At 39.4% G+C, this 16,774-nt stretch overlaps 1 long non-coding RNA gene across 4 annotated transcripts in view; it reads left to right on the top strand.

Moving 5' to 3' along the window:
- The window catches only part of LOC103885573, a 240,552-nt gene that overhangs the window by 161,844 nt on the left and 61,934 nt on the right, over positions 1-16,774 (top strand). For all 4 annotated transcript variants that reach the window (XR_004183892.1, XR_648719.4, XR_001903947.3 and 1 more), the window contains one exon: positions 1,010-1,059. This is a non-coding gene — a long non-coding RNA (uncharacterized LOC103885573). The remainder of the gene's footprint in view (positions 1-1,009; positions 1,060-16,774) is intronic.

Below are 16,774 nucleotides of genomic sequence, written 5' to 3'. Positions count from 1 at the left end.
TAATTTTGTGAGTATAGAGTAGGTATATATATTATGTTGGTGCAAAAATAATCCTGGTTTTTGCCACAAAAAGTAATTGCAGAAACCACAGTTACTTTTGCACCAACCTAACATTTATGGCGATTTCCTTCTCTATGGTCCTGTTGCTATGCCACAAACCACTCCCAGATGGAGTAGCTCAAAAGAACAATTATCACTATTTCTCATGCCTCTGTGGGTTGACTGCACTCTGTAGTTCTTTCTCAAGGTGTTTCTTGTAGTTGCAGTCAGGTGGCAGCTGGGGCTAGATTGATTTGAAGGCTCAACCTAGCTAGACTTGTAAGGTGTCCTACTCACATGACTGTTGGCTGGGAGTTTAGCTGAGGCTGCCAATTCCAGTAACTGTGTGGCCTCTCCATGTGGCTTGGATTTCTCTTGGCATGGCAGCTGCGTTCTAACAGAACATCCCAAGATACCCAGGTGGAAGCTGAAAGGCTTTTTACCGCCTATTTTTGGAAGCCATGCTCTGTTGTTTCTACCATGTTTGACCAGTTGTAGGGTGAGTCCCAATTCAAAGTGAGAGGACTATGAAAGGGCATGAATGCCAAGAGGACTGGTGGACTGGGAGGGCCATCTCTGGTACCACAGGACCACTCCTTTGCTCACCCATAGCTTATGCTCCCTCATAGCTTTAATTTACTCATGATCCACCCTGACAATTGCCCCTGGACTCTCTAGACACTTTTCCAGGATACTGTTTCAGTTCCTGTCCCTACTCTTACTGGCTTAATCATCCAGTTCTCAAATTTTAAATTCTTGATGGAGGACTCTGCTTGGTCCGAGATTCACTGGAAAGCACATGGATTGCTCTCTCGGACCCTGTCCCATCAGTTATGGCTAGATTCAGGTGGAGCCTAATGGCATTCAACATAGCGACCCAGGTTTGCCTTCTCAATACAACCATGGGTAGGGAGGTCCCTCTAGGAGACATGTCTGATACAAATTATTTTTCCTTTCCTCTTGCCCATAGGATTTGATAATAAAGTAGTGCAACTCTAAAGGTACCAGGAGTCCAGAGAGGTAAGTTTCAGTCCCTCTGTCTTATTATGTCTTATATCTAGTTTGCAGCTTTTTAAATTCTGCCACATATGAGTTCTATTAGAATAGACTCTATGAATCCTGGAATTTAACCTTGGCCTTTGTTGTCCATGACTCAGAGAATACACTCATGTATCTCAGTGCTTGAAAGGAGAATGGGTTATAAATTCTGGACCCCTTACTTTAGAGATGAGGACACATAGACTTTAAAAATGGATTGATTAAAAATTTTGTGAGTATGTGAAGTCAGAGACCCACAAAACTCATCTCTCAGTACTCCAAATCCAGCACTCCCCACTTCACTGCACTGCTTCCCTGGGAGGAAGAGGCAAATTAGGAGCCAGTGAAAGTGGACACATGGAGCTCAAAAGATAGCAGGTGGGCTCATGTTGATGCCACCAAGCCCCATTCAGACAGAAAACACTGCTCACCACCTGAGAACAGCCAGATTTCTGCTGCCAGGTTGGCTGCTGGCATCTGCTTCCAGCTGACCTGCCTCTAAGATTGAATGCAAGTTTCACTCAGCCCAACTCTCTACCCATCCCAGTGACCAGCATTGGCTCAGAATCTTCCATTCCCACCCTTGTTTCTCAAAGGGAAAGAGGTCAGCATCTTGGCACATCTCTTTAAAGCCATGGTTCACATGCTGCAGTAGGCTCTCTGGGGAGCTGGGTAATATTCTGAGCTCAGTGACTTCAGCCTGTATAAACTCATGGAATATTTACTTATATGGGATTTTTCAATCCTACTTTCCAATGTGGGCTGAAGAATTAGGCAAAATGCCGTGCATTTATCCTGGGAATCATAAAATGGATTCTGCAGAGTGGTATTGGTTGAAAAATAGTTCTCCATATGGAACGTTGAAGAGTGCTGAAGAACCACCTTCCTGGAAGTTTTTTTTTTAAAGATAAAAACAATAATGCTTATGGCTTAGAGATAAGTTGGGTGACAGGAAGAGCAAGATTTCTCAAGGTTCTGTTCAGGTGCAGCTCTTAGGAAGTAGTATCTTTGTTAAGTATAGTAAAGAAGAAGATATATTTCCCAATGTCAGATTTTTTTTTTTTTTATTATTATACTTTGAGTTCTAGGGTACATGTGCATAATGTGCAGGTTTGTTACATATGTATACTTGTGCCATGTTGCTGTGCTGCACCCATCAACTCGTCAGCACCCATCAACTCGTCATTTACATCATGTATAACTCCCAATGCAATCCCTCCCCCCTCCCCCCTTCCCATGATAGGCCCCGGTGTGTGATGTTCCCCTTCCCGAGTCCAAGTAATCTCATTGTTCAGTTCCCACCTATGAGTGAGAACATGCGGTGTTTGGTTTTCTGTTCTTGTGAAGTTTGCTAAGAATGATGGTTTCCAGCTGCATCCATGTCCCTACAAAGGACACAAACTCATCCTTTTTTATGGCTGCATAGTATTCCATGGTGTATATGTGCCACATTTTCTTAATCCAGTCTGTCACTGATGGACATTTGGGTTGATTCCAAGTCTTTGCTATTGTGAATAGTGCTGCAATAAACATACGTGTGCATGTGTCTTTATAGCAGCATGGTTTATAATCCTTTGGGTATATACCCAGTAATGGGATGGCTGGGTCATATGGTACATCTAGTTCTAGATCCTTGAGGAATCGCCATACTGTTTTCCATAATGGTTGAACTAGTTTACAATCCCACCAACAGTGTAAAAGTGTTCCTATTTCTCCACATCCTCTCCAGCACCTGTTGTTTCCTGCCAATGTCAGATTTTTAAAAAAATTACATCCTTGAGGCAGAGCTGAGTCATTAAGGTCAACCAGTTTTGGGTCTACTTAGAAAAAAATTGTAAATTCAGGCAATCTTGCTTTCCCTAATCTATCATTTCTTTTGATACCTTTTCATTCCCATTATGGAAGCTCCTTTCTTTCCCTTGAAGTGGAATGCCATTCCTTTACTTCATTACTAAGATCTGCTGGACATGATGCATAATCTAATGTGTATTAAGTGATGTTCATCAGCCAATATATTAATTAATTTAGGAGAGGAACTTCTCTAACATTTCTGACATTGTTGCAGGCAGGAAGGCTCCTCTTTTACTTTATTTATGCATTGACCCTAGAATAGTCTCTTGGCCTAGAGTAGTATCATGGAAATAGCACTGTCTGTGGAGCCAGAAAGACCCATAATGTATTTCTGACTCAGCCACCTACTAGCTGGGTGGCCCTGAGCAGTTACCAACTTCATGAGCCTCAATATTCTCCTTTATAAAACAATAGCTATTAGGATAAACTCTATGAAATTGTCATTCCAGTATCTCACCCTAATATCTCCCAGGGTTGTCATGAGATTTAAATGAGGTAATGTGTGCAAAGGGCAAAGTGTGGGCACATGGCTTATCACATATCAGATGCTCCCTTTGGGTTAGTTTTCCTTGTTTGTTCAGTCTGACAATGGTATTATTTACTCTTTCTTTCTAAATATGAAAAACAGTGAAAAACAGATCACCACCCATTTTCCATGGAAAGTCCCTTCATCATTTATTTCTGTTTCTGGTTCTTGTGTTGAAATAACAGAGAACTACTGAACTGGTAGGATTTCTTTATATCACAGCTTTCTTATCATAACTAATAATGGCCTCTTCCCCTCCGATCTTTTTTTTTTTTTTTTAATATTCTCCTCCAAAATATGCTTTGCCCCAGAAACTGGTTATTTACACTACGTATGTTCCAGAAATCCCTTGTAATGAACCATACAAATCTATTTGTCCTGCTGCTACTATAATTGCCTATATCTTATTATAACTTAATATGTAACAGATTTTTTTGGCGAGACCAAAAGCAACTGAGCATTCACTGAAAACGCAGACGCTGAAGGTTGTTGAGGAGCCAGTGAACCCACTAATTGGATAAAGGGGGGATGGTGTGGAAATTTAATTAAACTGGCATTTGCTCTAGCTGCTGAAAATATTAATCAGAAAATGAGTTGTATAAAAAAAGTAAAAGACAGGAGATGACATTAAAAATGCCTTCGGTGCTGTTCTTCCTGGCATTGATGAGAACGGGCTCCGCTTTCTTTCAGGAGGTGTTGGTCATCTGTCCATTGAGCTCTGCCGACAGCTTGCTTGGGCAGAGATCACAAAGAAAGACACTTGGAAAGCTGTGAGTTGGGAGGAGGAGTGTGAGATTCTTGATTTGGGGACCAGATGCATCTCTTGGCAGCCCTTGATACAAACATAAAGATAAAATATGTGTCTGAAAAAAAAGAAGAAGAAAAAAGCCAATTTTCCCCCTTCTTCTAAAGAAGTACTCCTCCCAGCAAAAGATGAGCCGAACATCTGCATCCAGTCAAGCAATAATGCTTAAACAATTGTCAAATTTGAGAGAGGTGGATGAGGTTTTGAACCAGGCATTTAAAGACATTCCATAACCCAGGAGCCTCTGGACAGATACCACCCTCCCTAGGCCTGAAAACAAGAGTGGAGGAAGGCAAACGCAGATGGGAACGCTTGTGTTTGGTCCAGGGGCTGCTCTGATAGGGCTGTTTAAGCGCTCTGAATGGCCTGCACAGTGGTCCCCCTAAAGACCATTGCCCCATCACCACTGGGGACAGCTGGGCTCTGCCTGAAACTTAAGGTTAATGAAGGCAGCTGAAGAGCCTGTAAGGCAGAGGAGGGTAATTCTTCACCCAGAAGGCCACAGACCCTGGAGTTTTCTTCTCAGTCTTGGCCATCTGGGCTTAGGTTTCCAGAGGAGCCTTCCTGGTCCATGGGATGTTTCAGTTCAAGGGCGCCTTGCTTCAAGAAAATCTACTACGTGAAAATGGGAACTTGCACAGTGTTCTTGCTGTTTTGTCATGATTGCTTGTTTTGTTTTGTTTTGTTTTTCACCATTTGGGAAAACTCTGATGACCAATGCTGATCTGGGATGAAATTTATTGCAATCCTTTTATGTAAATTTCTACTTCTTGAGAGTGACCAGAGCCCTGCAAACCTCTGTCCCCACATATGACTCTGCTGAATGGGCACACTTTCTTGCAACCCCTGTTGCTGAGACCCCTGGTTACCTTCCCTGCTCTTCTTTTTTTGACCACGTAGCAAGAAGACAGAGCAAGGAACTAGAGAGTGAGGGGCTATTTTTCCTAGCTTCTTTAGTTCACTCAGGATAGTCTTGGCATTAGTTTCCTAGGGCTGTTGTGACAAATTTACTATAAACTGGACAGCTTAAAAAAAACCAGGAAATTTGTTGTCTCATAGTTTTGAAGAGCAAAATTCTAAAATCAGTGCTGATAGGGCCATGCCCCTTCTGAAGCTTCTAGGGAAAACTATTTTCCCGCCTCTTTGTAGTTTTTCGTGGTTGCTGGCAGTCCTTGGTGTTCCTTGGCTTGTAGACCCATCACTCCAATTTCTGCCTCCATCTTCACATGGCTGTTTTTCCTCTGTGTGTGTCTCTGTGTCCCCCTCCCTTCTCTTATAAAGACCCCCTGTCACTGGACCAGGGCCCACGCAAATCCAGTATAACCCCATTTTAACTTGATGATATCTGTAGAGATTCTATTTCCAAACAAGGTCACATTCACAGGTGCTGGGGATTGGGACTTTGCCATATCTCTTTGGGAGATGGAATTCAACCCACAACAACGTTTATTGAGAGAAATGGTATTATTAGGTATATCGCTTCCACTGAGGTCCACATGCCTATGTCAACCTGGATTTTATTTTACTTTTATTTTTTCTTTTTTGAGACAGAGTCTCACTCTGTGGCCCAGGCTGGAGCGCAGTGGCATGAGCTCAGCTCGCTGCAACGTCTACCTCCCAGGTTCAAATGATTCTCTTGCCTCAGCCTCCCAAGTAGCTGGGACTACAGGCACGTGCCACCACACCCAGCTAATTTTGTATTTTTAGTAGAGGCGGGGTTTCACCGTGTTAGCCAGGATAGTCTCCATCTCCTGACCTCGTAATCCACCCACCTCAGCCTCCCAAAGTGCTGGGATTACAGGCGTGAGCGACTGTGCATGGTTCAACCTGGATTTTAAATAAGGTCTATGATAAAAACAAAAATTGAAGCTTTGAGCTTCTATTTATGTACTTCTGGTGAATGTGTGTTCCTAACATGATCACACTTGTACCAAAAAAATAAATTGCGTTCAAAATAACACCACAAATTAAATGTATCTTGCAATTTTTTAACATTTAAAAACTTTTAAAATCTCTATTTAAAAACCAGTGCACTAATGCCAATTGTCATCTCTTAATTCATTTTGAGATTATAGGCTTTTTGCATTTCGGTGTTAAGATATCCCATCTATTATTATGAAATAAGGATAACTGCAAACGGTATTTATTTGTTTTTTACGTTTATTTTATAATATCCTAACTTGGCAAAATAAAATGTTGGCAGTCCTCTGTCAGTCTTAAAATATTTGAGGCCATTTTACTGCTCAGTAAAATCTAAAAGTGTGGGAATCATTGTAATAGGAGATATCTATTTTCATCGCTTATGCCTAAAGAGTTTCCTTTATGAAAGTAATCTGTTCTTTAGTAGAGGCCACCACTAGTTTCACAAAGTTTGGGTTTTTATTGTTGTTTTTCATAAAATTAACTATTCATCTAGGAATGGGATGGAGTGAGAATTTGGAGAGAAACCTAAGACTGACCACAATGAATCAGAAATTTAGGAACTTTGAAATGTGGTTGTCAATCCATATGGGAAATTAATTCTGGTTTCCAAAAGTTTTGCACGTTCCCAGCTTTGCAGGGACCCATCTCCTGCATCAAATTCATGATGCCATTTTCAAATTGTGATGCTGATGCCTGGGTGCGTGGAAGTGATTCAGTATTTTGTTTGCAAAACCTGAAATGCCACCAGGCTCCATCAAAGTGGCCTGAACAGCTCTCTGTCTCTTGAGTGTGATTTTGGAAGGCTCAACTTGGCTCTAGTCATCCTACAAGTTAGCAGGTCACAGATAGGATAGTAGAATGAATGAGTAGTTGAAAACATAGATTTCTAGATTTCCTAATGAGAAAAACTAGTTTGTATCTCCACATTTCAGCAGGAATGGCCTCTCATAGTGCAAGGGAAGTGAGGCGAATCTTAGACCTGACAGTCAGACAAGATTGACTCTGGATATTGTCACTTAAGCTTATCAAAGCCCTCAGAGCTCTCAAGAGAGGTTGATTAATTATTGATAGGGGGGATATGAGGAAATGCTGACTGGATCATGATTACCTAGTGACAGGAGTCAATGCCGACAAATGGCTTAATAAAGTCCACCCATGCTTTCCAGCAAGGACTTAGGGAAAGGACATGGATTCCCATTGCAAGTGGACAACTGGAAGAACTTCCTCTCAGGACACCGAGGAGAGTTTTCAAATGAAATTGTGATGTCATTTTCCCAGAAATATTTTAGGTTCAAATGAAAGGACACATGTCTGAAATGGGTAGACAAGTTATTTCCTCATGGGGTCGGAGAGAGTCACTGAGCTGTATCCCATTGCAATGGCTGAGCTTGAAGTTCCTCTTTGGAGGTAGAGGAAAACCAAGTGCCGAGAAGGGGCAACACAGCTTCAAAGACCTGCCCCAAATCCATCAAAAACAGTTCTTACTCTGTCCCCTAGGCTGGAGTGCAGTGGCATGATTATAGTTCACTGCAGCCTTGACTTCCCAGGCTCAAGCAATCTTCCCATCTCAGCCTCCTGAGTAGCAGGGACCAGAGTTAGTAGAGTCTGCAGATGTGGAACCTCAGGTTGTAGAGGGCCTACTGTGTGTGTGTATATATATATACACACATTTATATATGTATATATACACATTTTTATATATGTATATATACTGCATATATATACGTATTTACATTTGTAGTACACAGACATTTTCATCCCCTTCCCCGAAGATGAGGAGGTGGAGATGGCTACACAACAGTCTCATGGCAGGTTAGCTGGTCTGAGGAGAAGGTGCTAGAAGGAAGAGGGCTTCTCAATCTTGTGACTCAAGCACTCCCCACTGCTCTGCTTGTATGGTGTTAATAAATGCTATATTTCACGCACATAATAAATGCTATTTTTCATATAAAAAACACTCTTCCTCCACAGTCTCACTGTGTGTTCCTGTGAGTACAGGGAGTGAGGGCTTGGCTCTTTTTACCAAGGCACTGTCTCTCTCCAGCTGTGTTCACAGCACACGTGTAGGTGCAGTTACGTACAGACATGCCCTATCTCACTGACACATGACCCAGGGTCAGTTTTCATTTTGGTGAAATGACAATTTCTAGATTAGGTCGTTTTCAAATGGAGTTTGCCTATTGGGGCATCCTAATCTGAGGAAAGGCCTTTGTGCAGAGAAGAAGAATTTCACCCTTCTTCAAAATTCTGCCTAAGTCTAGAGGAAAGGAAGTTCTCTACTCCCACTCCCACCCCTACATATATACATACTCACCATAACAAAGCGCTGCTAACTCAAGGGGTTGAGCAAGGGACATTTGCTAGGCCTCTAATGCTAGTGGCAGTTACCTGCATCAAGCCCCAGATTCCTTCTCCTCCTTGGGCCTCCTGATGCTACTCACAGGGGGATATTCTCACACTCACTCACAAAGAGATGAAAGATCTCTACAATAATTGGATATCATCCAATAGGGTATTAATATCTAGAATATATAGGGAACTCAAACAATTCAACAGCAAAATAATAATAATAACCTGATTTTTAAAATGGGCAAATGGTCTCAAAGGGACATTTCTCAAAAGAAGACGTAATAATGGCCAAGTATACGAAAAATGCTCATTATCTCTAATAATCAGGGAAATGCAAATCAAAACCCCACTGATTTTGGTAGGAATGTAATTAGTACAGCCACTGCAGAAAAAAGTATAAAGGTTCTTCAAAAAACTGAAAATAGAAATACCATGTGATCCAGCAATTCCACTACTGGCTGTATATCCAAAGGAAAGGATGTCAACATGTTGAAGAGACATCTGCACTCCCATGTTTATTGCAGCACCGCTCACAATAGACAAGATGTGGAATCAACCTAAGTATCCATCAGCAGGTACATGGATAAGGAATATGTGGTATATGTACTCAATGGAATATTATTGAGTCATAAAAATAATGAAATTCTGTCATTTGCAGCAACTTGGATGAGGCTGGGACATTATGTTGAGTGAAATAAAACAGGCACAGAAAGACAAATATTAGATGTTCTCATTCATATGTGGTAACTAAAAAAGTTGAGCTAATAAAAGCAGAGAGTAGAATTGTGGTTAGCAGAGTCTGGGAAGGGTACTGGGGGATAGGGAGAGGTTGGTTAACAAGGACAAAATTACTGTTAGAGCAATAAGTTCTAGTGTTCTATAGCATAGCAGGGTGACTATAGTTAACAATAATTTATTGTATACTTCATAGTAGTTGGAAGGGATAATTTTGAATGTGCCCAACACAAAGAAATCATAACATTGATTTCATCATTACACGTCATATACATGTATCAAGTATCATATGTGCCCCATAAATATGTACAGTTATTGTTTGCCAGTTAAACATAAAATTTTAAAAGGTGTTTATAAATGTCCTAAATTAAAGACACAGCCTTATCCTATAGGAGTCTCTGAAGCTGGCTTCCACATTCTCTGTTCTCCATAGTTACAGGACAGGCTGGCAGGGACAAGACTCACTGGGGCCCAAGTAGACATGTATATTCTTGATGTCAGCTTTATATCCCAAACATATTGATTTTTATTCAGGAGTTTACCTAAATCATTTTTAGAGTTATTTCTATATGCACAAGCTAATGAATCCAAGGATTCCTGCCTGCTTTGTAAAATAGCATTTTTAGCTACTGCTGATCTGACCCCTGGAGGTCTAGTTTTCTGGAACTGTATGAACCTATCTCTGTTCACTCTATCAACGCCCAGCACGCTATTCCACACCTCTCTTTAGTTCTTTCCTACAAGAAAGAATTTCTTCACAAGTGCAGATACGTTTTTAAAGAGCCACTCACACATCTTCCTTCTCATCTCTTTGGTGTTCTAGGAGAAATGGAAAGGCTCTAAATATTGGATTATCTTCCTTATTGAATCTTAACTCCACTCTTGGTTAGGGTGCCTATACCTCCAAGGGCAGTGTAACCTACTGCCGAAATATATGCCTCAATATCTCATTATCCAGGTTCCCTCAAGTGCCGGGAGTATGATTCCTCCAACCATAGGTCCTTATCTAAATGGGGATGATAATAATAAATTGTATACCATAAGGGCTTTACACGATTTAAATAAAACAAGTAATGTAAAGAAATTGGTATAGCATCCCAAATCACAATAATCCTCAACAAATTAGAATTAGCATGAACATTAGCAATTGGAATTGAAATTAGAATTAGGACAAATATCAATATTAGTACCCATGTGTTTGCACATTTTTTGCCTCTATCTGTATTGGCCCTTCCCCTTGTGAAACTGGTAGAAACCAAATCGTCCTTCAACATCCAGTTCAAATGCCATCTCTTCTAGGATACCTTCTATGCTCTCCCAGGTAGAATGTATCCACTCCCCTAGTACCTTCTAATCTTTCTCCATGATAATACTAGTCCCTTTAAAAGGCATTCATGTATTAATGTGGCAACTCACCTGCTAGACTGTCCTTCTGAGAATGGGCATGAGTCTAGGTCATGTCTACACCACCTGTCGGAGAACTTGACAGAGCTGGTCCTTCTTAAATGTTCTGTGATTTGAAAAGAACTGCAAAAACTGCCTATGAGACAAGCAGATCCAGAAGTTTCCAGAGGTCTGATTAGTGGGAAAAAAAATCAAGGTGGAACCCTCCAACCCAGATGCACTCTATGAATTACAAACAGTGTTCTTTTCATAGGAGATGGGCTAACTGTGCTGGTTTTGGGGGGCATTGAAAAAAGTCTCTGCAAATTGCACCATGTCTCTGCCAGAATGACAGGAACTGGTGAGTGTTTCTGCCTTGCCATGTTGTCAGATGCAGTGAAGACACCTGGGCATGTGACAGGGAACGTGGATAGAAGGCACATCACTTCTAGGTTGTTGGTATTGCTTTATTTATCTCTTTCATAGAAAGGAGAGTTGGGTGCTTTATGCTGGTCCTGATCCTTCCCTTTTATTTATGGAGGGCTCCTTTCTTCTTGGTATTTATTGCTGTGAGTCACTTCTCTGTGAACCAGAAGGAAGATTCAGAAGCTTCTGGCTGCCTGTGAAAAAACATGAAGATTGAGGTGGAGGTTCAGGCTGAGAGTGGGGAGAAGAAGAGGGCCTGGGTGGGGGTCATCTAGATTTGTTTTTGGCTGGCTTTAAGCTCCCAGTCTCCTCCCTCTAGTCCCACGAGGTTTGATTTGATCTCTAGAGATGGTTACTCTCACGTGTTTTCCCACTTGCTCCTTGAGGTCATCTGTAAATTTGCAGAAGAAACTTAATCCATATGGATCATTCATTCGACTCATTAAGCTATTGTTAGATTTGGTAGAAACCAAATCATCCTTCAACATCCAGTTCAAATGCCATCTCTTCTAGGATACCTTCCATACTCTCCCAGGTAGAATGTATCCACTCCCCTAGTACCTTCTAATCTTTCTCCATGATAATACTAGTCCCTTTAATGTGGCAATTCACCTGCTAGACTGTCCTTCTGAGAATGGGCGTGAGTCTAGGTCATGTCTACACCACCTGTTGGAGAACTTGACAGAGCTGGTCCTTCTTAAATGTTCTGTGATTTGAAAATAACTGTAATTTTGTGGCAAAGTTTATTCATGGCAGGCATGATTTCCTATTTGTGAAAAACTTGGGTGCTCAGGTCTGAAATGGTTGTTCTCCAGGCTGCTTACTCTGAAAATAAGTCTTACCTTTGTTTCAGAGAGTGCTGAAGAGGCTGTCTCTCCAGGCTACCAGATGCAACACTGGCATCATATTTATCCTTTGAGGTTAGGACGAACACATCCATACAACCTGGTAGCTTTGAGAATCTAAAGCTGTGGCCATTTGGACTTGTACATGCTATATCCCTTCCAATAGCTGGGTTGATACGATCTCTTCCTCTGTTTGGTTCTCCTTCTACCTCTCTGATATCACTGTCTCTTTTCTTTCTTGTATTATAGATATAACCAGTATCCTTTACTAGATGATGACCAACTTGTAGGTAGTGCTTGAGAGTGCAGGCTTCAGGGGTTAGGAAAACCAGGGCAGCCTTGAGTTGATGCGTGTATCTCCTTTGAAAACTCAAAATCTCTGAGCATTGATTTCCTATCTTCTTTTAAAACCCCTTAAAACTGTATAACGTTAAATAGACATACAAAAAACATATAAAACATACATGTACATAAGTATACAACTTAGTGAATTCATATAAAGTGAATGCACCTAGGTCACTACCAATCAGGGCATGATATTGAATTTTACCGGTACCTTAAAAGCCTTCTCTGTCCCATTTATCTATTACACTCTGTCCCTCTTTCCTAAATACACCCACAATTCTGAATTATATGGTAGAATTCCTTGCATTTCTTTAGTTTTACCACCTAAATATTCCCAAATACTGTAGTTCGTTTTGCCTGTTTAGAATGTAGTTAAGTGCAACTCTGCAACATGTATTCTTTTGTGCATGGCTTATTTCCCTCTATGTTTATGATTCAGCCTCCTTTTTGTATGTAGTTATAATTCATTTGTTCTTGTTATTTGTAGTACTCCATTGTATAAATATACCACAATTTGTGTAGACCTTCTACTTGTAATGGGTATTTGGGTTATTTTCAGTTGGGGCCATGATAAGTAATGCTGCTGTGAATTTTGTCCTGGTCTCCTGGGGCACTTGGGCATGGATTTCCAAATTGCTGGGTTGCAGGCATGCATTATGTCCAAATTTTGTTGATAATGCAGAAATGTTTCCAATGTGTGCTAATTTATAATTCTACCGACAGTGTATAAGAATTTCTGTTGCTTTCCATTCTCATCAACGTTTGATATTGCCTATCTTTTACCTTTTGGCATCATCTTTTCTTTTCTTTTCTCTTCCCTTTTCTTTTCTTTTCTTTTTTTTGAAACAGAGTCTCACTCTCTTGCCCAGGCTGGAGGGCAGTGGCTGCCATCTTGGCTCACTGCAACCTCCACCTCCCGAGTACAAGTGATTCTTGTGCCTCAGCCTCCCAAGTAGCTGGGATTACAGGTGCACACCACCACACCTAGCTAATTTTTGTATTTGTAGTAAAGACAGGGTTTCACCCTGTTGCCAAGGCTGGTCTCAAACTCCTGGCCTAAAGGGATCCTGCCTTGGCCTCCCAAAATGCTGGGATTACAGGTGTGAGCCACCGCAGCTGGCCTAAAACATTATCTTAATTACTGTAACTTTATAATAAATCTTAATGTCCAATAGAGCATCTTTCCATTTTATTTTCCTTGTGTAAGTTGTCTTACTCTTCTTGTCCCTTTGAAATTCTATTTATATTTTAAATCATATTTAAAATTTCCACAGAAAACAATTTGGATTTTTTTAATGCAAAATCAATCTGGAGAGAATTGAACATTTTTGCAATAATGAGTCTTCTAATTCACAATCAAGGTATATCTCCATCTGTTTAGGATTTTAAAAAAATTCTCTCATAATTTTCTGTGAGGAGATTTTGCAGATATTTGTTAGATTCATTCCTAGAAACTTGATATTTTAAAATCTATTATGAATGGCATCTTTTTATAAGGTTGATTTTCAAACTGCTGCTTGAATTTAGAAATGCGGTTGACTTTTTTATATTGATCTTGTTAATTTTTTTAGCCATTTCATTTAGATTATCTCACATATTTACCATTTTCATTGTGCATTGACCCTTCCTGCACATTATTTTCCTTCTGTCTGAACAGCAGCTTTTACTATTTCCTTTAGTGCAGACCTACTAGTGGCAAATTCTCTCCATTGTCTCTTTGGTCTGAAAATGTCTATATTTCATCTTCATCTTTTTCCAGTTTGTTTGTTTGAATTAGGATCCTAATGAAGTCTATACATCATAATTAGTTAATAAAAATTTTAATTCTTTTAACCTGTAGTTTTATCTCCATAGATCTTTTCTTTTCTTGCAATTTATTTTTTGAAGCTACAGTTACTAATCCTGCATAGTTTCCCATTAACTTAGCTTTTGCTGATGGCCTTTCTGGAGTGTCACTTCCCATGCTCCTCTCTCCTTTGTATTTTCCACAAATTGATAGTTAGATCTAAAGAATTTATTGGATTCAGATTCAATGATTGGGCATAACAGAAGCAGAGCTGCACAATACATGGCTATTTGATTTGTGTCCAAATGTCATTGCCGAGCAGGGAGGAAAGGATGGCATTTTCAATAAGCAATGCTGGGATAATTAGATATGTGCATGGGGAAAAAGGAATTTGACTCCTATCTTAACACAATACACACACACACAAATAATTCTAGGTGGATTGTAGACCTAAATATGAAAACAAGCCTTCCCAGTTAGGCATGATATTGAGTGATAATGATAATATTCATTAAGAGGTGCATAATATCAGATTGCCCTTTTTTTTGATGACAGAAGTTACAGATGATCAGTTCCATCCGTATTATGCCAATAACTCTCTCTTAATTTTGGTTATTGCTTCTCATCTAGTACCTTCTTCAAAAGTACCAATGAGAATAATATTCTTACATGCTCATGGTTTGTTTGGGGCCTTTATCATTGAAAGAGAGTTTAACTCGATACATAACCAGCTCACATTCTCCTACAGGAGAATTTTAAATATACCATTGTCTTCTGGCATAAAATATAGCTATTGAAATATCAAATGACAGTATGATTTTTTAAACAAGTGACTTCATAATTTTGTTTGGATGTTCAAAGGAATTTTTCTGTTTCTATAAGGTTCTATTGTTTTTCTAGAATACATTTGGTATTGGTTGTTCAGGTTTGATTTTCCCGGCTAAGTAGAGTGTCATTTCAATATGTGTTTTCATGTCTCTTCATTTCAATTTCCACGAAGTTTTCTTGAATTACAGTTTATTTTTATTTTTTTCTGTTTATTTAGAGATGGGGTTTCACTATGTTGCCCAGGCTGTTCTCAAACTCCTGGACTCAAGTGATTCTCCCGCCTCAGCCTCCCAAGGTGCTAGGATTACAGGCATGAGCCACTGCGTCTGGTAAATTATAGTTTAATATGATTCATCACCTCCATTCTCTTATTTTCTGTCAAATAATTTTAGTCTTTTCACTTTAGATGTATTTTTCCCCCTTTCACCTTCTAGTTCTCTTGAGCCATTATCTATTTTGTTTGCTCTTGGGTTCCTTCTAGTTTAATCATTATTTCTGAAATACATTTGTTTTCATTTTTTATTCTTTCTGGAATTCTATCAGTTTATTTCTGAGTTTTAAAATTTCTATTATTTGCTCTTCTTTCATGTCTTTGATGGTTTTCTTAATCTCTTGTAGTTTGGTTTGATATATTAGGTTACAATCTTTGTGGACATGTCTTTGTGGTATATTTTCAGCATCTGTAGAAATGTTATTATACTCTTCATTTTATTTCTTTCATCATAACTTCATATGGATAATGATTAATGTTCTCTCCTGTTTTTCTTCTTTTTATATGAAATTTGTGTTATTGAACTTTTAGGAAGAAGAGTGAATCAGTATAGTTTTTCTAAGCTTACTACTCAAGAGTTCCTCCTTCCGTTGCTTTGTAGAGTGTTAAAAAAAAATGGCCTCATATTTCCTGAGACCTCCTGGCTTTTTTACCCTTCCCCTACTTTCTGGCTCTTTACTTTCCTGTGCCCTTTTTGATCCTATTGTATTCAATTTGAAATCTTTTATAGAAGTTTTACTCTAGTGTGGGGTTTCATCCTGACAGAAACCTTGAGCTGGTTAGTTTTGAAAATCTGTAGGGGTCTGGCTGTTCCAGCTATTGAAATCTGACCACACGTCCCTTGCCTGCAACTGTCAATTGTAATGTGAAAATTCTTCCCAGTTAAAGCTCCTAAATCTCAAATTGGACTCACACTTTTCAGAGAATAACTATTGGGGATCCTGTGGTTTTCTTTTCAGGACAATCAAATGCCCTGTTGCTTCCCTCTGATTTCTCTTACATACATGCTACACCACACATGTCCAGTAGCTAACTATCCAAATCACTTGTGTCTTGGGTAAGTGAAGATACCTTATACTTTATTTTTGTTGTAGATATTGTTCTTGGTCTCTTAGTTTTGCAATCTCACTTGCTCTATTTTTTGTAAAATGATTTAGAAAGACTGAAAAACACTCACTGCCATCACTATAGCTATCTTCCCAGAATTCCTCTCTCATCTTTATTCTTGAAAATAATTTTTGCTGAAAATAGATTTCTATAATGGCATTATTTTCTTAAAGCAAATAAAAGGCTGTCATTCCACTCTGCTGGCTTTCCTGATTGCTATTGAAACTTATCTGTCACTCTTATTGATATTCTTTTAAAGCTTATCTGTGTTTTCCTTTAGTTATTTTAAAAAATATTTCTTTTCTAAAGGTTCAATATAATGTGTTTTGGCATGGGCTTACTTTTATATTTTGCTTAGGACTTATTAGTATATCTCAAATCTGTATATTAATATTTTTATCAACTTTAAATCATTCTCAGCCATTATCTCTTTTTTCCCATTTCTTCTGGGTCTTCAGTTACAGGTATATTGGATCTCCTGACTATATCCTTGAGGATCCTACCTGCTCTTCTCTGT

Source organism: Papio anubis, chromosome 5 (genome assembly GCF_008728515.1).
Source record: "Papio anubis isolate 15944 chromosome 5, Panubis1.0, whole genome shotgun sequence".
Taxonomy (NCBI): Eukaryota; Metazoa; Chordata; class Mammalia; order Primates; family Cercopithecidae; genus Papio; species Papio anubis.
Note: the sequence above shows the minus strand (reverse complement) of the source record. Positions and strands in the feature narration are given on the sequence as shown.